This window comes from Macrobrachium rosenbergii, chromosome 4 (genome assembly GCF_040412425.1).
Source record: "Macrobrachium rosenbergii isolate ZJJX-2024 chromosome 4, ASM4041242v1, whole genome shotgun sequence".
NCBI lineage: Eukaryota > Metazoa > Arthropoda > Malacostraca > Decapoda > Palaemonidae > Macrobrachium > Macrobrachium rosenbergii.
In genome coordinates this window covers 63,851,396-63,872,581 of record NC_089744.1, presented here as the reverse complement: position 1 = coordinate 63,872,581, position 21,186 = coordinate 63,851,396, and the positions used below count along the sequence as shown (strand labels likewise).

At 37.4% G+C, this 21,186-nt stretch overlaps 1 protein-coding gene across 2 annotated transcripts in view; it reads right to left on the bottom strand.

Moving 5' to 3' along the window:
• Window positions 1-19,928, bottom strand: part of LOC136835112 (ileal sodium/bile acid cotransporter-like) — a 113,276-nt gene extending 93,348 nt beyond the window's left edge. For both annotated transcript variants that reach the window (XM_067098286.1, XM_067098280.1), the window contains exon 1: window positions 19,854-19,928. The gene's annotated coding sequence lies outside the window, so the exon portion shown is untranslated. The remainder of the gene's footprint in view (window positions 1-19,853) is intronic.
• Window positions 19,929-21,186: the final 1,258 nt, after the last annotated feature.

Below are 21,186 nucleotides of genomic sequence, written 5' to 3'. Positions count from 1 at the left end.
CTGGGAAAGGCCAGAAGGGCTAGCGGGCGTGAAGTCAGGGGTAACTTCAGAAGCTAAGGAGGGCTCCCTACTCCAGCTGCTGCAACAACTGGAGCCAGAGTGATCTCGACGTCTGCGTCCAAGGAGGCCAGTTCCTGGTCTCCCAGAGAAGGTGTAACAGTTTGGTCCACCAGGGGTTCATCCTCTGGGGACGGATTTGGTGAGGTAGAAGTGTCAGGTGCCGGAGGCTCACTGGTTGCCAAGATTAGTGCTGTGAGGGATCCTGGATCTCCTGAGGAGGGTCTGCCTCATGATCTGACCTGGCACAGGTTCCTCCTTGAATGTCCGAGCCGGACGGAGTGTGGCACTGCTCAGCGCTCGCAAGTGGTACTGGTAGCGATTGAGAGTTAGGCATGCCTGACAAGGGGTCCAGAGGTGCAGTACCTCGCGGATCGATTGAATTTGGCTGAGACAGAGATTCCTGCCCCAGCTAGAGATCAGAGCCTCTCAGAGAGTCTTGCTCGGGAGCATCTACTGGCGTTGCTTATTTGGGCAACCCTCCCAATTAGTGGAGTGGCCTGTCCATTTGCATGTCCTACAGCGGTACTGCTCCTCCTAAATGTTTCTTTGGGGAGAGGGAGGACCTCTTTGTTGGCCATCCTTCCATGGATGGAAAGGACTAGGCCGAGAACGGTTTGGTGTGTGCCCCTTCTGCTGACCACTTTGGTGGGTGGAAGGTGGGTTTTCTTCTTGAGGGGCTCCTACAGTCGGGGCCTCCATTGAGGAGGTAACGTGGCTGCGAAGTGGCTTGGGAAAGGGATTCCTCAGAGGAGGTCCTGACCCAGCAGGAAATCCACTCCGGGCCATATCCCACCCACCATGCCAAGGCGGTGGGGTAGCGTGCCCCAGGGTGTCGTGACCTGGAGCTTGATTGTGGGAATGGTTGTGGTGTGGCCCTCTATCCGTTTCATCTCCCACCGGGTTTGCTCGTCAACCGTGGCTCTGGGTGGCACTTCGGCCCTGGAGATCAGGCTAAGGTCTGCTGCAGTGTCTACCATGACCGGAAGGGTCACGGGCAGGCTAGAGCCCTTAAGGGGAGCCACTGAGATGAACTGGGTCTCCAGTCTCTCGGGGTACAGAATCTTCTGCAGCCCGGCCACGGAGAATGAGGTGCTATTGAGGTTGACGAACTTGGTGGTGGGGACATGATGTGGACAGGCCAGATGTCCTGCACTGTAGTGGCCGGCAACACCACAGGATCGGCTTGCGCCCTTCGTAGGGGCTCGGTGACCTGCGGTGACTGCTGGTGGAGAGGGTTGAGTGGATGTAGAGAGAGAGGAGTTCTGGCTGTTAGTAGGAGGCTGCTCATTAGTGCCTAGCTTGTAGTGGCACTCAGCTTCAGTGTGACCCAACCTCTTACAGTGGGTGCACGTAGGCTTGCTAGGCAGTCCATTCTTTGGGCGACTTGAGCCTGAGAGGTACCTGGGTGGCACTGTGCGCCGCTGAGATGTGCTGTGGGACTGGTTAAAGGTTTCCCATGAATCAGCCATACGGTAGGCTTCCATAAGGTTGGTGGGTTGCTTGTCATTTAGATATACAGCAAGGGGTCCAGGCACGCATTGGTAAAGATCCTCCAGCATGGTCCGATTGAAGAGGTCCTCAAACGTAGTGCAAGACAAGGAGTCGAACCAGCAGGTACCAGACTGGGTCTTGTGACAGGCCCATTCAGTCCAGGACCAGCGGACTTCTTGGGCAATACCTCGGAACCGCTGTCTCCATTTCTCCGGGGTTATTTTGTAGGCCTTTGTGATGACTCTACGCACTTCGACCATGTTGCCTCTCTGCCTCTTCTTCAGTGAGCAAAGGGCTGCCTTAGCTTTTCCCTCCATGTGCTTGGCTAGCACTAAGGCCCTTTCTGTCTCGATGGTGCTATAGTTATCAAAGAGTGCCTCTGTTTCCTCCAACCATGCTTCTGGCTTGTCCTCAGTCCACTTGGGGATGAGGGAATTAATACTCGAGATCGGAGCATTTGGTGCAGCAAGTGTGGGGTTGGAGGCTTATTGTATAGCCATAACTTCGACATTTTCCCTCCTAGCCTTTTTCAACTCAAGCTCCTTTTCCTTGAGAGCTAGCTCACTCTCCTTGAAGGCTAACTCATGCTGTCTTCTCCGTTCTTCTCGTTCATCTTCCAGCCGCCTCTGTTGTTCTTCATACCTCCTCCGTTCTTCTTCATAAGTCCTCTGTTTGTCTTCATAATTCTGCCATTCCAATCTTTCTTCCTTCTCTTGCTTGGCCAAGTCGTCCAGCTGTTCCTTAACCCACTTGGTGAGGTCCAATCCCGCGAGACCTGCCGCCTTCCCCAGCTCTGTGATTATCTGTCGCCATGGTTTTGGTGGGTAAGGGCATCTATCTGGGTTAACTGGACGTATTTGGGCAGCGAGGAAGTGTCCCTCAGATTTAGGGTGACACTTCAAGGGTGTGGCACCTTCTCAATAAGGTGGCACTGTGGTTGAGTGTGCCATGTAAAGGTCACACTGGTGGCACTCAGTATCTTTATGTACTGGTGTAACTTAGTCACAAAAGGACTTTCCTTTTGTGTTCCTTTTCTTTTTTTTTCTTTCATTGGTGGCACTATGGTGCCAGTGCGTTCCTAGGAACAACACTTGCCTTGAGTTCAACTAATTTGTAGTCGAGGAAAATGCACTCTACCCCAGCAGTGTAACTAATAAGTAGGAGAGAATTAGCGGCACTGTGGGAAGGGAAAATAAATAGTGGTTGCTTTTGAGGCCCTCATGAGTGACTAGTTCCTAGTACCCACTGTGCTACTTCCTTTTCATGCAGAGGGAGGAAGGCTACAATTTACGCTAAGTTCTGGATATAAGTCCTCATTCGTGACCAACAGTTTCTAACTGTAATTAATCTTAACTTGTCCTCATCTATTTGTGGGACAGAGGTGTTTCTGCATATTTGTTTTATTTTAATTAACGATTCCAGTGTCGACCTGTTCTTTCGATGAAGACTGTGCACATACCTCTCAGAGTTTAGGTTGAATGCTTACTTGAATAGATGAGAGAGAGAGAGAGAGAGAGAGAGAGAGAGAGAGAGAGAGAGAGAGAGAGAGAGAGAGAGAGAGAGATATTCAGCCAGGAAAGTTCGTGCTGCCTGAGAAAATCAGTAAAACTATTGTAACTGCACACTGGCAGGTTTCTTATTTGGAGATGTGTCTTCTTGGGCTGATTTAGGGGATTGTCTTAGAAATCTTAACTTTCCCTGTCCCTTGAGTTGTATGTCTTACACTGGTAAGTATGATTAAAATGATAAGTTCTTTTCTTTGATATAATTTCCTACATGAGTGTATTTGTATAGGAACTTTTTTTTTTATTTATTTCCTAAATAAGTACTGTCATTCCGTGACCAAATTATTTTTTGCTTTTATCTATTGTATGGAATCCTATACCTATTTCCCTATCTTTCGAAGTCTATTTCTTTCTACGAGTTTGCGAGTATGATTACTTTGCATAGCAAAGTAGTTCCCAAAGTGGCATATGAGGCAGAGGACGCTACTGGACTCATGACGTCACACAGGTAAACAATGTCACACAAACAACCACAACAACAAGGGTTTTAAGATGGCGGATGGAAGAGCGGTCAACCCATTTCCAAAATGTCGGATGAATCCCGTTATAACACGGTGAAATTCAAAACACACAGCTAGAAGCAGACTGGCAGAGGGATACACGACCTCCCGAGCCATGGAGTTTGTTTATAATGAGAAACACAAAGCACTCGAATTCCTCTCACAAAAAGAACGAAACAAATGTAGGAATAAAGATTTTAATTAAATACACCAACAATGCAAAGGGTTTTACGTTATGGAGATGGAAAACGAATTTACTATGAGCTACGCTTTTTTTTTCTTTCTCACGCGAAATTAAACGCTCCAAGAATCCACCATGCTTATTGAGGGGCCGTTTGAGACACAAAAGGAATGGATCTGTGACGTCCTGATGGGCCTGAATTTACGTTAATTGAAAATGCAAATTATGACATTAACACTGTTGCCGTTCATTTGCAATATTAATGGCAAGGAAATCTGATATGATTTCCGCAGTGTGGAAACTTATTAAATCCGTCACGCTCAATCGGTGGCTTCGGTGTAGTGACGAACAGTTACTGTCTTGGAAATTATGGACTTCGTAAATTTGTCTGCCCTATCCTACAAGAGACGCTAAGCACACGTCCTCCCAGTACTGTCATGCAATAGCTAACTCGTTCAAAGATCAATATGCATTAATCCTTGGCTGGGGAAATAGCAAAATATTAAATCCTTACTCGGTAACTTACACGACCTTGAGTGGAATGCAGAGTTTGGTCTCTGAACACGGCAAAAGTTTTTCTTTAAAATTTTGTAAGTTGTAAATTATAGCTGCTCTCAATGCACACTTCCCTACCTATGCAAATTTCTTAATTATAAAATGGTATTCTTACTGCTATTATACCTTGGCCTGTCTCCTTGTTTGGAAGAATTAGCAGGAAATTAATATGATCTGACTTTTATCTTTGAAATTAATTTGTAGTTAATTTGATTCCAGATTCTTTTTGTCTATGAATTAATTAGAGATTGTGGCTAAGGTCACCACCCTTACATGGGTCCTTCAGCTGATGAGTTTTTTATCAATTATTGTAATTTATGTAGCCTGCTCTACCTAAGACCAACGTAATTCTGTCAGTTAAAGCTAAAAGTTACCCCAAGAGACAGACAATTACTTAATTAGATCAGGTCACCAGTCGGAACTATGTATTGAATAATTTGATTATTTCTGTAACAATTGAATTACATGAAACCCATTTATTACCCACCTAGTCCCAGCAAAGGAAGAATGCGCTGTTACAGTGAGGAAATTTACAGGAGCCAATTAGTCCTCTTTGGACACAGGAAAATTTTCCTTATTTCAGTTAAAACACAACGGGCGATTGTTCTCGCAGCTCTTTTGTAAGCAATTGAGTTCATTAACGCCTATTCCTCTTCCAAACAGTGGTATGATCAGGTTCCAAGGCTTGCCTGAGTATTGCTTATGCTTGACCTCTCCCTAATTCGTACTTACTGCAAGGGGGATATCTTATGCAATCTCACTAGGCAATAATAATTATTCATATACTAGACTTCATATAGGAACTATGGTTACACCAAGATCTGTAGCCAGTGGTTGAGGAAGGGAGAAAAATGGAACTAGAAGTACAGTGGGAGAACTACCAGCAATCGGCAATACATTGTCAATTCCAGACTTACCATTCACGTAGGCTGCTTGAGCACTGCAACGGATGCCCCAGATTCTGGAACAATGAGTAACATCGATTCACTAAGTAATAAAAGACAGGAAGGGGACAAAGGACAGAATTATCAGGGGCAAGGACGTGCACGTGTGCCCTGTAAGACGGTTGGGTTCTCTCTGCCTTTCTTGGGTCAGATTTGGCTGCTGTGTTCTCATGACCAACTTTCCTTTTATAGCTTCCAGCAGTCTGAAAAAATGACAAAAACATTGCCAGTGCATAGGACAGAGAAAAGGAATGCTTAAGAACACCCTCACTAGAGGTGACCTGGTGAAAAACTCCCTGTTGGATAGGTCTCTAATACTGACTTATAAGCTGCTAGGAAAGGTTAATTTTGAAACACAGCCTAGACTGCTTCCCTATGCTTTTCCCAGAGAGATCTTCTTGTCTTTGTGCAGAGTATATTCCTACTAAAATAATGCAGGGAGGTCGAACAGCAGAATATTTATATATAATATATATATATATATATATATATATATATATATATATATATATATATATATATATATATATATATATATATTATATATATATATATATATATATATATATATATATATATATATATATATATATATATATATATATATATATAGTCATCCCCTCCTATTCGCCATCTCACAATTCAGAAACTCACCAATTCATTGATTTTTTTGTGGAACTTACCCGCAAGTTATTTGCGAAAAATTCAGCAATTTGCGGACTTTTTCATCGAGAAATATTCACTAATTAGTATATTTTGGTGTTATTTCATGACTAAATACATTTTTATGATAAAAAAGTGATTTACTAATTTTCAAATATTAATATTAAGATTAATAAGATTAAATAATAACAATGATAATGCTGTACCTGTAATAATACAGGTAATAATAAGTACTAATTTTCAAATAATAATAATAATGTACCTATAATAATAGTAGTAAGATTGACTAATAAGATTAAATACCGTAATACCTCAGAGAGAGAGAGAGAGAGAGAGAGAGAGAGAGAGAGAGAAACTTATGTGGAAAGATACAGGTTTTTAGCTGTCTGGTAAAAAAGATGGTTCTCTTCCCTCCATAGATTCAGGAGGGACCCCTTTACAGTATCCAAGGGACCTCCTTATAGCGAACCCTGTTGGCAGCTGGTGCTTAAACTGCTTTTTTCACCTGCTATAGACAATGCTCAGAATTGAAACTGTTCAAATTATATTAAAGTGATTGAAATATTAGAATTATATTAAAGCAATATTAAAATTATATTAAAATGATATATAAGTGTTTCAGGATGATAGTATAAGCATTTTTAGAAGATACATTTTATGGTAAAATAATGATTTACAGTACTAATTTTCAAATAATATTAAGTTTAATAAGATTAAATAAAATATTAAATGATAAAGATGATTCTCTCTCTCTCTCTCTCTCTCTCTCTCTCTCTCTCTCTTACTGAGATGAGAGAATTTTTATGTATATGTAATATGTAGCATGTTTATTTGTTTTGTGTTATAAATAAATGATTTACTAAATTTCACATATTAATATTAATGAAAACACATCCAATTATCAATTCATTAAAGAAAATATAGTGAATTAGTAAGATTTTAGTTAAATAAATTGTTTCCCCTGGTCTTTTTCCCCGGTCTCCTCGAGTGAGGGGGGTTAGGGTGTAACCTATCAAATATCTTGACATATTGACCACAAGGGTAGAAAGTTTTGCCCTCTTGGTGGTCAGATATATGATGTTGCCCATTCAGTGCTCTCTCTCTCTCTCTCTCTCTCTCTCTCTCTCTCTCTCTCTCTCTCTCTCTCTCTCTCTCTCTCTCTCTCCCCAAAGTTGAGAAATGGATAGATAGATAGAAAGGGAGAGTGGTTGATAGAAAGATATACATAATATATACTGTATTATTGACATTTTTAATTGTTTAACTATGCAACTCAGTTCATCTCTCTCTCTCTCTCTCTCTCTCTCTCTCGGAGTGCCCGTTTTTGGTCGGAAAGACGCGTTCTTGGTCTGATTAATCAACCCGATTTCACGCGTATAACATACGACTAGTGAGTGAATTATAGCTAGCAGTGTTCGTGAACTGTCGGTGATAAGATTAAAGTCAGAATAGCACAATAAAGCGTCGACTAAAGGTGTTTTTGAGTGAATTATTATAAAATTAAGCATCATGGAAGCATCTAGCAACAACAGTGGCAGACGATGGAGAAATTTAGCCTGCCTAGTTGATTTCCAATATGATGAATTGGCAAGCAGGGAGCTGGGGTTTCTTATCATTGAGATCAATAACAACTCCAGTCAAAAAGATGCAAAAACATACACAGACATAGTGAAAGGATATGATCCTTCAAGCTGGAACAAGTCAGCAGAAAACATCATGAAAATAATTGAAAGAATACCAAGGAAAGTCCAAGTGATCAAGAAACTTATAAAGAAAATCTACATCAATCAACACATCCCAACAAAGAAAGTGAACAAGGTGAATTTGGTTAATATACTGATTGATGCCATAGGAAAAAGAATGCCTAAAGCATGCAATCTATGTAATGTGTGGTATAGCATTGTAAATCCACAAAGCGTGATAAGGAAATGCAGTGCATACCATGTACCAACTCATCCTACCTGCGCCGAAGTACAGCAAAATAAAAAAAAAAAGGACACAAAAGTATTTTGCTCAACATGTCTAATATGGATAGACAATGTTATTAAGTCAAGACTTAATGTACAGATAGTCGAGGATGATGAAACTGAGGATGAAGAAGAAAAGGAAAATGAAATAGAAGAAAATAAGACTGAAGAGATAGAAAACAGTAATGAAAACAAAGAACAGGATAAGAGTATGGATGCAGAGAACTCATAGACTCTACATATGAGGCAATACAACAGCTTACATACAAAGAAATAAACTATGAAATGACAACACAAAAAAAAAATCCCAAAGAGGCTGTACCCTGATATACATAGTGAAGGGAAAGAGCAAGAAAAAAAAGAAAGGAAAGACATAGTCTGCACTCTTTTGAAAAGAGGAAACTGCAGATTCGGTGAAAGATGTCACTACAAGCATCCCAAGATATGTCACAACTATGAGATTTATGGCAAATGTGCATATCTAGATGGCCATGATGTTGAATGCAGCGATCTACATCCAAAAGTATGTTGGAATCTGGAAGAAGGAAAAGTTTGCAAATTCAATAAAAAATGCAGATACAAGCATCCTGTTGCCATGAAGAACGAAAATCAAAAGCAAATACATATAAAAAAAATCAAAGTACAAATGAAACAAATAAAGGAAAGATTAAAGAGTATGTGACGAAGGAAAAAAGCAAGCCGGCACCACGTTATGAAATGTCAGCACCATGATATGAGGCATCAGCACCTAGGTACAGTGCAACAAAGCAATGTATCTACGATGCAAATGGATGGTGCAGATATGGAGATAGGTGCAGATACAAACACAAAATGAATAATTATGAAGATGGAAGATCAACTATTTTGGAAAAGTTGGATTTTTTAATGTCCGAAGTTATGGAAATAAAGAAAATAACAACATATCAGAGCAGGAAAGAGACAAGGGAAAATCCTTATTATTGCCCATATTAGATAATGGGGATAAGACGCAAACCATCATAGTGATGAATGCACATGGTTTAGTTTCGAGTAACTCAAAAAGAAAAACAGAGTTCTTAGAAGAACTAACCCAAACTGAAAAAATAGATATAATGATTATAAGTGAAACCTGGTACTCACAAGAGACTGGTAATGATGATCAGATAAAGGGTTTCCAAACTTATAGATCAGATAGAAAAAACAGGAATCAAGGGGGAACCGCGATATATGGGAGAGACGTAAATCAAGGAAAAATCTGTGAGAAATATAGTAACACAGAATGTGAATTAATAGCAGTAGAATTTGAATCTGAAAAATTAGTAAACATTGTGATATACAGACCCCCGAATACTAAAGAGTTTGACATAATAATTGACAAATTGGATGATATATGTAGAAATCACAAAGACTGGACTATACTCCTATCCGGAGACTTTAACTTACCTTTCGTAGAATGGAAAGAACGAATAGGAGACTGTGGTTGTATTTATACATATAAAAAGGAGAGTAATAGTAGCGCAGAAGATAAGAGGCAATTTGAAAAGCTATTAGATATGCTACTAGAACATAACATTCAGCAAATAAATCACCTACCAATAAGAAAGGACAATATTATAGACCTAGTATTTGTGAACGAGGTGAACTATTGTGAATGAGGTGAACTATGTTAAAGAAATAATAGTGTATAATACGAGTATTTCGGACCATAATGTCATAGTATTAACAGTCCTTTCCAAAGCACATGAAAAAGAGATAAGCAAGAGAAGAAAAAGTGGGAAGGATATGGAAAATATAATTTCTATAGTAAAAATATAAATTGGTCAAAAATAAATGAAGAATTAAACAAAGACTGGGAAAACATATTCGTAAGTGATAACATACGGGTAAATACGGATATATTATATAAAATATTAGAGGAAATAGTGGAAAAATATATACCGAAGAAAAGTAAACATCAGTCACGCATACCAAGATACAGAAGGATCTTGTTCCAGAAAATCAGAAAGTGGAAAAAAGGTCTTGCAAAAGAAAAGAATGCATGGAAACTGATGGTGCTAAAAAGTAAGATAGAAAATGCAGAACAAAAGATTATACAGTCAAAAGAAAAAGAAAATCAGGACCTAGAAGAAAGGACCCTACAAAATATCAAACAAAACCCCAAAACTTTTTACTCATATGCAAAAAAGATGAATAAAATAAAAGTAGAAATAGGCCCTCTAAGAATTGAAGGGCGATTAACAAATGAAAAAAAGGAAATATGTAACATATCAGCAGAAAGATGTAAGAGTGAATTCACACCTAGAATTGATAATAAAGATAATGATACAGAAATAAGAGATGAAAATAGTGAATATTTATCGGACATAGATATTACTGAAGCTGATATTGTGCAGGCTATTAATGAGATTAAAAATGGATCAGCAGCAGGACCAGATGGTGTTCCTGCCATTTTGTTAAAGAAAGTGGTTCATTCAATCACAGAGCCGCTCACAATATTATTAAGACAAAGTATAGATACAGGCAAGATTTATGATGACCATAAATTAGCGTACATTACCCCAACTTTCAAAGGTGGATCAAGACTAGAGGCAAGTAATTATAGGCCTGTGAGTCTGGCATCTCATGTTATGAAAGTTTACGAAAGGGTAACGAAAAAATATATAATGAAACATTTAATGAAAAATAGTTTGTTTAATATAGGACAGCATGGTTTTGTACCCAGAAGTACACAAACCTAACTGTTAGTCCACCATGAAAGCATATATAAAAATATGATAAACGAAAAAGATACAGATGTGGTTTACCTAGACTTTGCAAAAGCTTTTGACAAGGTAGACCATAATATATTAGCGAAAAAATTAGAAAACATAACATTGTGGATAAAGTAGGAAGATGGATAAAAGAATTTTTGCAAAACAGAAAACACATAGTGATTGCTAACGACGAGAAATCGGATGAAGCTACGGTAATATCCGGTGTGCCACAAGGTACGATGTTAGCTGCATTGCTGTTTGTGATTATGATTGCAGACATAGACAGTAATGTTAAGGACTCAGTAGTGAGAAGTTTCGCTGATGACACAAGAATAAATAGAGAGATTACTTGTGATGAAGATAGGAACCCACTACAAAGAGACCTAAACAATATATAATAATGGGCAGAGGTAAATAGGATGGTATTTAACTCTGATAAATTTGAATCAATAAACTATGGTGACAAAGAAGGAATGCTATATGCATATAAAGGACCTAATAATGAGACAATCACAAATAAGGAGGCAGTTAAAGACCTTAGTGCGATGTTGAATAGGAATATGTTATGCAATGATCAAATAGCAATACTATTGGCAAAATGCAAAGCAAAAATGGGAATGTTGTTCCAGCACTTCAAAACAAGAAAAGCCGAACACATGATTATGCTTTATAAAACGTACGTATGTAGTCCACTTGAATATTGCAATATAATATGGTACCCACGCTACCAAAAGGATATTGCACAAATAGAGAGTGTACAAAGGTCCTTTACAGATAGAATAGAAGAAGTTAAGGACCTTGACTACTAGGAAAGACTACAATTCTTAAATTTATATAGTCTTGAAAGGAGAAGAGAATGCTACATGACTATCCAGGCATGGAAACAGATAGAAGGAATTACCGAAAACATCATGGAGCTAAAAATATCAGAAAGAGCAAGCAGAGGTAGATTAATAGTGCCCAAAACTATACCGGGAAAACTAAGGAAAGCACACAGGACATTAATCCACCACGCACCAGCATCGATAACGCAGTGTCTATTCAATGCGCTACAGCTCATCTGAGAAACATATCAGGAGTGAGCGTAGATGTGTTTAAGAATAAGCTCGACAAATATTTAAGATGCATCCCAGACCATCCAAGGCTGGAAGATGCAAAATATATCGGAAGATGCATTAGCAATTCTCTGGTAGACTTCAGAGGTGCCTCACACTGAGGAACCTGGGGCAACCCGAACGAACTGTAAGGTCTGTAAGGTAAGGTAAGGTTATTGGCTATGTATATATTTTTAAGGGTAAAATTTTTAAGATGACTTTGAAATGATATTACTAATATCATTTCAAAGATTAATACATTAATAGGATAATAATTTTTAAGGAATATTTGATGTAGGATAATGATTTAAGTATACATTTGGTATTTGAACTTTCGAGATAGGCAGTTTTAAGTGTCTTTAGACAGGGGTGTTAACTATTCGCGGTGGGGGGGACGTCTGGTACACATCCCCTGCTAATGGGGGCGTGTTTGACTGTATATGTATATATATGTGTGTTTGTGGATATGCAAACATTTATATGTAAATATATACATATATATGTACAATGTGTAATATATATATACATATACTATTATATTAATTTCCTTGGCTGCATTTCTGTGTCCCTTCCCCTTCCCTTCCCTTCCCCCTCCCCCCCTCCCCTCCCTCCCCTTCCCCTTCCATCCCCTTCCCCTTCCATCCCCTTCCCCTTCCCCCTCCCCCTTCCCCACCCCTAATGCAGGTGGTTCATAGTTACCACATGAGGTTAGTTAAACTCTTCATAAATTCTAAAGGTCAATGCAGTCATATTTATGAGATGTATTCACTAGAGCCTCGGTGGCTCAGTCGGTTACAGCAGCAGCTTCGGACTTCGTAGAGGTCTGTGGTGCGGGTTCAAACCCGCAGCCGGCTGATCAGAGAGGCAGACACTTTGCTATCCGTGTAGACATCCCGGAATTATATATGTAATCAACGGATAGGTTTGCTTAAAAAGCAAATGGATGTTACAGACTAAATACACACACAAAACAAAGCCACTACAACACCTTCTAAAAACATAACAAACATCTCACACGTCTCGAACTCTCGCCATACCCAGCGCAATAACTTCGCTGCTGGGAAGAAAGGGCGTTGGGTCGGGTATGATACATGAAACATACGTGCCGGGGTCTAAGCGATGTCAGGCAGGGCAGCCGATCGAGACCACAGGTCTACCCCAAAGCCAAATCAAAAAGTCCTTCAAAAGAAGGCATCGTGCGTACCCCATACAAAAATGGGAATAAAAGCACGTTAAAAGAAAAAAGAAGTAGTATTCACTACTCCAGGATCCTTTGAAGTCGTCTTCAGCTCCTGAAGCTTTCCTGGAGAAACACCCATTGGATTATAACATCTTGAAACCTTAAAAACTCCAGGATCATGTGAAGCCATCTTCAGTTTCTAAAGACCTCTTGGATAAACACACATTAGATTATCATGGCTTCCTGAAGGAGTCTTCAAGAATCCAGCTGTCTTTGTCTCCTTCTGCTGCAGCCTCGCGAATCTTGAAGTGTGATTTCAAATAAATGAACAAACGTTTCATGGAGAAATCCAGAATCTGTATTTGGAATCATTCCTCCTAGAAATTCTTCCACCTCCTGAAGGACTCCTGGAAAAGGGGGAGAGGAGGATAAGACTTCAAGAAGACGTTATAATCCAATGGACGTTTCTTGAGGAATGCTTCAGGAGCTGAAGATGACTTCCAACCATCCTGGAGTGTGAACATGTCTTATAATTATAACTTGCTTGACCTTTAGAATTTATGTAGTGTTTAATTAACCTTATGTGGTAACTATGAACCACCTGCATTATGAGGATCACGGTAAATATTACTTCTGTTATACAACTTCAGTATTAATTACATCAGAACTTTAACAAGAAACTAGCTAATGTGAGCGGTAGCGAGCATCTGCTAGTATATATATATTTGAAATCTTCCAGCACTTTTACGGGAGATCAAGTAATAGGGTCAAGGCTTATGCGGCCCCTTCAATCTCCGTGATAAAAGTTCCCAAGGACTCTTCAGCCTCTGTTCTTTATACTTTAACCTGTGACTCTTTATTTCTTTTATGTCTAATTGTAGTTAAAGGCATGTCTGTATTTTTATAGATCGAAATTATTTTTTTGACAATGAAACAAGAAGGAAGTTAACTGATGACCTCTTAACATTTTACTATATCGAAGGCATTGTTTTGAAAGTGTGCCAGAAATGGTCATTGAAGTCGGCCCGTATTCGGTATCTCAGTAGCATGTATTTTTACATGGCACATCTAACTGAAATGTCTTTATTATATTTGTTATCAGTAGAAGTGGTAGTAGTTTAGCGGATATCTTCTAGTGCCACTGGTGGCTGCCCAGGCGTTGATAATGCTTGATTAATATCGCTGTTAGTTCCTCCCTGGCTTTCATCATTTGACAGCTGAGCCCCTTTGAGCATTTGAACTACTTTTAACCTGGTGTTATGGGGATCTTGTAAAATAATTTACTCTAGGTTATTTAAGATATTCATAAACCTAAAATGAGACTAAAATTTTCACAATGTTCGGGTGAAAAAACATAACATGGGTTTTATTAATGTTCTTGTAAATGGCTATCATTGTGCTATCCTTTCCCCGTTTGTTTAAAATGAATTTTTCTGTCCAACCACTAGACGTGGGGTTAAGGATTTACTTTTCGTATGCAGAGATATTTGATTTTGGAGCGGCAATATCATCAGTCAGTACGCAATGAGACGGACACCACGAACTGCACCATATATCTGCAATGTACATTTGCTCTGCAAATCAGTGGTCAGTTACTTGTAATCATCACTAATAGCAACATTGCAGAAGACAGTTTTCTAAAACAATTGTAAATGCACTTGGGGATGCAGGGATGACCCGTTAAACTTCGGTGATCCGCTGGATTTTAAAGAAGTGATAAACTTTGCAACACAGATTTCGGCGAGATACATCACCATTAAAATGTCATTTGCTAGTTCATGATAGAAGATCGAACTTATAAAAACCTAACTCCTACAAATTTCAGGAAGACTTAGTCATTTAGTCCAGATTTCTTTGTTAAATATGACAGTGAATGAAAACCACCACACAGTAACTTGAGTTTGAAAATGAATTTCAACCTAATGTCGAAATTGAATCCATAATCTTTGAGTCCGTGATGGTAACGACAATAAAAATGATTGTGAAGAGAAACTCCAATAAGCATGATCAATCTTATGATTTTCTCATTACGTCGTACGCTTATCATCACAGGGTATGATTAAGATAATCTCTAGATCAGCTCGCTCTAACCTTGCTTTGATTTTTCTTGTCAGTGTTAGACAACATTGCCAAAGTATTCAAAGTCAGAAGTGATCATGACATTTATTTTTTTATAACTTGGCTAAGTTGCTTGATGTCGAATGCAGTTGGTCTAATTTTTCAGAAATGGCAGATGACCATGATGCGGTTTGGACCTTGAAGATGAAGAGGCATTTTTAATCGCCAAAGGGGTTTTACCGCCAAAGATACGGCAAGAGATAAAACTGGTCCAGTCGAAAGGTCGAGGTTCTGGCTTATTCTGAGTCCTTTTTTTTTTTTATAAACATTCCATCGATTCAGGATTATATTCACATCAGACAACATTTCTCCATTTGCATACGGTTTACCAGTATCCATAGTTGCGTTCATTAATATTCCTCACTTATTGACTCCTCTTAAGAATACCTACGTATTCTCCGCAAAGTTCTTGCTCACATTCTCTCCCCTCATTTTTATTAATCGCATTCTGTTTCTTACTGTTTGTTCTTGACTATCCCATCTGTCCTTCAGTATGTTTGTACACGACCTACCCTCGTTTCATGGAGCTGTACTTCAAATAGTCTAATTTTTCCAACACTAAACCTTTCAAGCTTTCAACATACTATTTGCAGATGCTTTTATTCCCAAACGCTCCCTGAAGTCCCTCCGACTCCATCTAGGAATTCTACATATTCCTCACCTACTCTGTCCTCCTCGTTGTCTGTAACCCTGGCCATATTTCATCAGTTTTCTTCTTGTATACTCTTCTGACTTTCTTTTAATAAACTCACCAGTCTTACACATTTACAGCTACTTGTTCCAATTTCTTTCAAGCCTGCAGTTCTATCAGTTTTAACTTTAGTTTCAAGTAAATAATGATCAGGTATACCTCATCCATTTCTCTTTTCACCTTTACATATATCAACCAACTCTTCCATGTACCCTGTACCTACATAATCTAGCAATTCTCCTGTACATTTTGTCTCTCTAAGAGATACTTATAAATATTCATTTTTGGAGATCATATATTTCCAAATGTCAAGCCACTTCGATCTTCTATCATCAACTAGCAAATGACATTTTAATGGTGATGTATCTCGCCGAAATCTGTGTCGCTAAGTTTAACACTTCTTTAAAATCCAGCGAATCACCGAAGTTTAACGGGTCATCCCTGCATCCCCAAGTGCATTTACAATTGTTTTAGAAAACTGTCTTCTGCAATGTTGCTATTAGTGATGATTACAAGCAACTGACCACTGATTTGCAGAGCAAATGTACATTGCAGATATATGGTGCAGTTCGTGGTGTCCGTCTCATTGCCTACTAACTGACAATATAGCCGCTCCAAAATCAAATACGAAAAGTGGTTGGGCAGAAAAATTCATTTTAAACAAACGGGGAAAGGATAGCACAATGATAGCCAGTTACGAGAACATTAATAAAACCCATGTTATGTTTTTTCACCCGAACATTGTGAAGGTTTTAGTCTCATTTTAGGTTTATGAATATCTTAAATAACCTAGAGTAAAATATTTTACAAGATCCCCATAACACCAGGTTAAAAGTAGTTCAAATGCTCAAAGGGGCTCAGCTGTCAATGATGAAAGCCAGGGAGGAACTAACAGTGATATTAATCAAGCATTATCAACGCCTGGGCAGCAAGAACGATATCAAGAAACTTTTAGATCTAGCAGTGCGGGACACCGTTTTTGTTTTTAATGGTTGTTCTTACTCGCAAATTGAGGGTATGGCTATGGGCTCTCCACTTGGACCCACCTTCGCCGCGTATCTTCATGTCCTCGCTGGAAGAGCGCATGCTTCATACTTGTCCCCTTAGTTACCATCCACTATTTTACAAGCGGTATGTGGACGACACATTTGCACTTTTTAGAAGTCAGTTTGGCGCCGAGAGGTTTTTAGCTTTCATTAATTCATTTCATCCTAATGTTAAATTGACGATCGAACACGAGACTAACAACCAGTTGCATTTTTTACATATTTTGATAATACGATCCTATCAAGGCTTCTCTACTTCTGTTTTCAGAAAAAAGACATTTACTGGTCTTGGTACAAATTTTTATAGTTTTTGTTGTTTTGATTTTAAGATTAATTCAGTATTAACCATGCTTCACCGAGCCTTTGCATTATCCTCTAGTTGGCAAGCTTTCCACAATGAAATCACGTTCCTGCAAAAATACTTTGACAACAACTGCTTTCCCACCCACTTGTTCTTTAAACATGTCTCCAAATTTTTAAATAATATTTTTGTTCCACGTCATCCTACTTCTCACGTTACTAAACTACCTTTCTGTTCCAGTCTTCCTTTTATTCACGACACAATCTTTTATAAAGAACTCCGATCTCTAATATCCCGTCATCTCCCTGCCGTGAAAATCAAAATTATACCCACAAACCCACTGAATATCGGTAGCCTTTTCAGCTTCAAAGACCGTTTGGATCCTTTAATGACCTCTTGTGTTATTTATAAGTTTACTTATCCTCGATGTAATCGAGGAACCTATATTGGATCGACACATAGGTTACTTAAAGTCCGAATCGACAGTCATAGAGCTGTCAGCTATAGAACTGGCACTAAACTTTCAAATCCCGAATTTTCCAACATAAGGGATCATGCCGATAAATGCAAACATTCTATTCAGTACAAAGACTTTAAGGTTTTGGGCAGAGCCTCTAATCACAAACTGTTAGCAGTTAATGAATCATTGTTTATTAAAAAAACTGGTCGCCACACTGAACACCCAAGCCACATTTACACCTCTTTATCTCTCGTGAACTGTTTACGATTTTGGTCAGTCCTTCCTCTGCCTCCATACTCAACGGTTGGTCCTAATTCATATTTTTAACTTCGCTTGTTTTAAAGTAATTTATATTGTGTATTTTAATATTTGTCACTTAATTTTATTGTACTAATTAGGTATTATTACTTGTGGTTGACCTCGAAATGATGCAATTGCTGGTTGACCTATATAAATACAGTATATTATATATATATATGCAATTGAATAAATATATATATATATATATATATGACTTTTGACAGTATATATATATATATATATATATATATTATTATATTTATATATATATATATATATATATATATATATATATATTTAAATATATATATGTGTTGGTATATATATATATATATATATATATATATATATATATATATATATATATATATATATATATATATATATATATATATATATATATATATATATATATATATATATATATATATATATATATATATATATATATATTTATATATATATATAAAAGTATACATGGTGCCCTTTCCTGGTTTTAAAATCACAAATGCCTTCCCACAAAGCCTCTTTTATGATTGCACGGCAGTTATAACTTAGGGTTATAAGCCTATCGTTTTCACCATTATCCTCAGTAAATAATAATGATAGTATTGTAAACATTATTATTATTATTATTATTATTATTATTATTATTATTATTATTGTTATTATTATTGTGACTGCAGTCGGTGCAGATATATATTGATATTTCTCAAAAATTATTCTTTGTCTTCTTTAGATTTTAACCTTGAATACATTTGGCGATTTCGAAGGTAAGGTTCCGACATTTTAAATGTAACATAAGCGAAAGAATAAATTACTCTTAAATAATTTTCCAGTTTACCCTGATTTCTTGTTAAGTCTGCCTAGGTTAAATTGCGATTCTGCCGTTCCTGTTGAGTTTTCCCTAGATTAAATATCATTAAAAACTTGTGCAGAAACGTAAGAATCGTTCTGGGGTTCGAAAATGTTCACTTGTTAGTATGTTCACTTTATTGTGATTACTATTATTAAAAAAAAAAAAACAGCTGCTACCGTCATCTCACTAAACAGTGAACTTCGAAGTTATAATTTGTGACATTTTGTTTTCAAACATGAATATCACTATGGACACCCTGGAAGACAGTCCCAACCAAAAGCACCTCAAAGTAGCCACCAATTCCTTCCTGATTGTTCAAGTCAAGTTGATGGAAACGAAAGACTGTTTTTCTTTGATGCTGCACCTAAGGTAACTTCGAGGTTTGCATATTTACGTGTGTCACGTAGCTCACTGAGATTTGATCCTTTTTATAAACGGAACTTCTATATAGAATTACCCCGATAAACGGAGAACTGCCAGAGAAACAGAAGGAGAATGAAAGAAAATAATCTCCTCGTGTATCGTTGCGAATTTGATAGCATCTTTGTAAATGAGGTTCTTCAGAAGGCTGAATGTTATTTTCTTCTGAGTTCATGATTATGACCAGCGAATCCCAAAAACACGAACAAGAACATTTGAAATGTTTCGGCATTGAAACGGCATTTACGACTAACCAATCAGTCGTCACTAACTGTTAGGCAGAGCACTCAAAGAAGCTGAAGGAACACACACACAAAAGAAAGAAAACACAACGAACTGTACCTTTAAAAATCCAGGTTTTCTTTCACTGTCAAGAAGAAAGACGGATGCCTCTGACAAGTTTTTATAATAGGCAAAGTAGTACATATGTGTTTATATATGTATATGTTTATATATATATATATATATATATATATATATATATATATATATATATATATATATATATATATATATATATATATATATATATATAATATACACATTCACTAATTTACCTTTTATAAAAAGTTATGTCAGAGGCATTCGTTTTAGTATACTAATATATATATATAATATATATATATATATATATATATATATATATATATATATATATATATATATATATATATATATATATTCACTCTTCACTGGCATGAAATTGGAGCCTCCACATGTGCTTACCTTGAGGACTTAGATCACCACTGAGACTGGGATCATTCCTGGTGCGTGTGCAGCAAAAAACGCACGTACACTTTCGTCATCCTTTGGATTATACGTAAATATATACACAAATGCGCGCGCACACACAAACACCACATACATACATACATACATATATATATAAATATACACATATATATATATATATATATATATATATATATATATATATATATATATATATATATATATATATACACATATATGTATATATATGTGTATAAATATATATATATATATATATATATATATATATATATATATATATATATATATATATATAAATATTTATGTGTGTGTGTGTGTATACACACGCACATACACAAACAATGCTTCCGTTTGACTTAACACGCGTGAAGATCATTGCTGACTCGTCATTGAGCCACCTCAAGCATATATACCGAAATCTCGTAAACAGCACGTCGATCCCCCCTACATACACAGCACCATTGACCTTTATCTTGCACGCACCTAGTTTCCACTGATATCAAAGCCATTCCTTTCCAATACTCGTTTCACATTATATAAGCCTCACTTTCTAGGTCTTTCCTTCTTCTTTTATTTTAACGTAATAGTTTTGGGCATTCTCACTAAGCAATAGTTTAGTTAAAGACATTTTATATCTATTTTACAAAACTTAATCTTTGTGTATAGAGCACAGGATTCCCTTGAAACATACTGTTAAATGTTGCAGTGAAATGCTTCCCTTTATATGGTTAGTTTAAATCCTTTAAGCAATGCAGTAATGAAATGTCTATTTTGTGCTTCATTACACAGTAATACGAAAAACACCAAGCCCTGATGCCAAAGCTTAATTAACCCAAAGTATTGATTTTTGTTTTATATTAACTGTAATCCAGTCAGTCCTTTTTCACTCTAAACTCTTGTTATTCGCTAACTGAACTTCAGCTTACTCTGAGTAGTATTACGGTCCTGAATGAAGATTGAAAAGGTACAAAATTCATGCTAAATAACCAGAGTCCGTTTTGCCTGAAGTACATTGACGTCTCATCTTTGAGTCTCAAACTGATTTTAAATTTTAAAGGTGTACTACGAAGGTGCAAGCATTTTCATTTAGTTAGAAACAAAAGACAGTACAAGGAAAATGAAGTTGTTTTCTATTTCCTTAACAAGTCTTATCATCGTAAACTATATACGGCAAATATACCTGTGTGAAGTAACACCAGAGTTGAGTAAAGCTCAAAAGTTATTGGGTAATTTTAGTAGCCTTGAAAGGCCTAATTATCTAACATTACACACACTTGCATAACCATTAAAAGAGCACTATGATTAG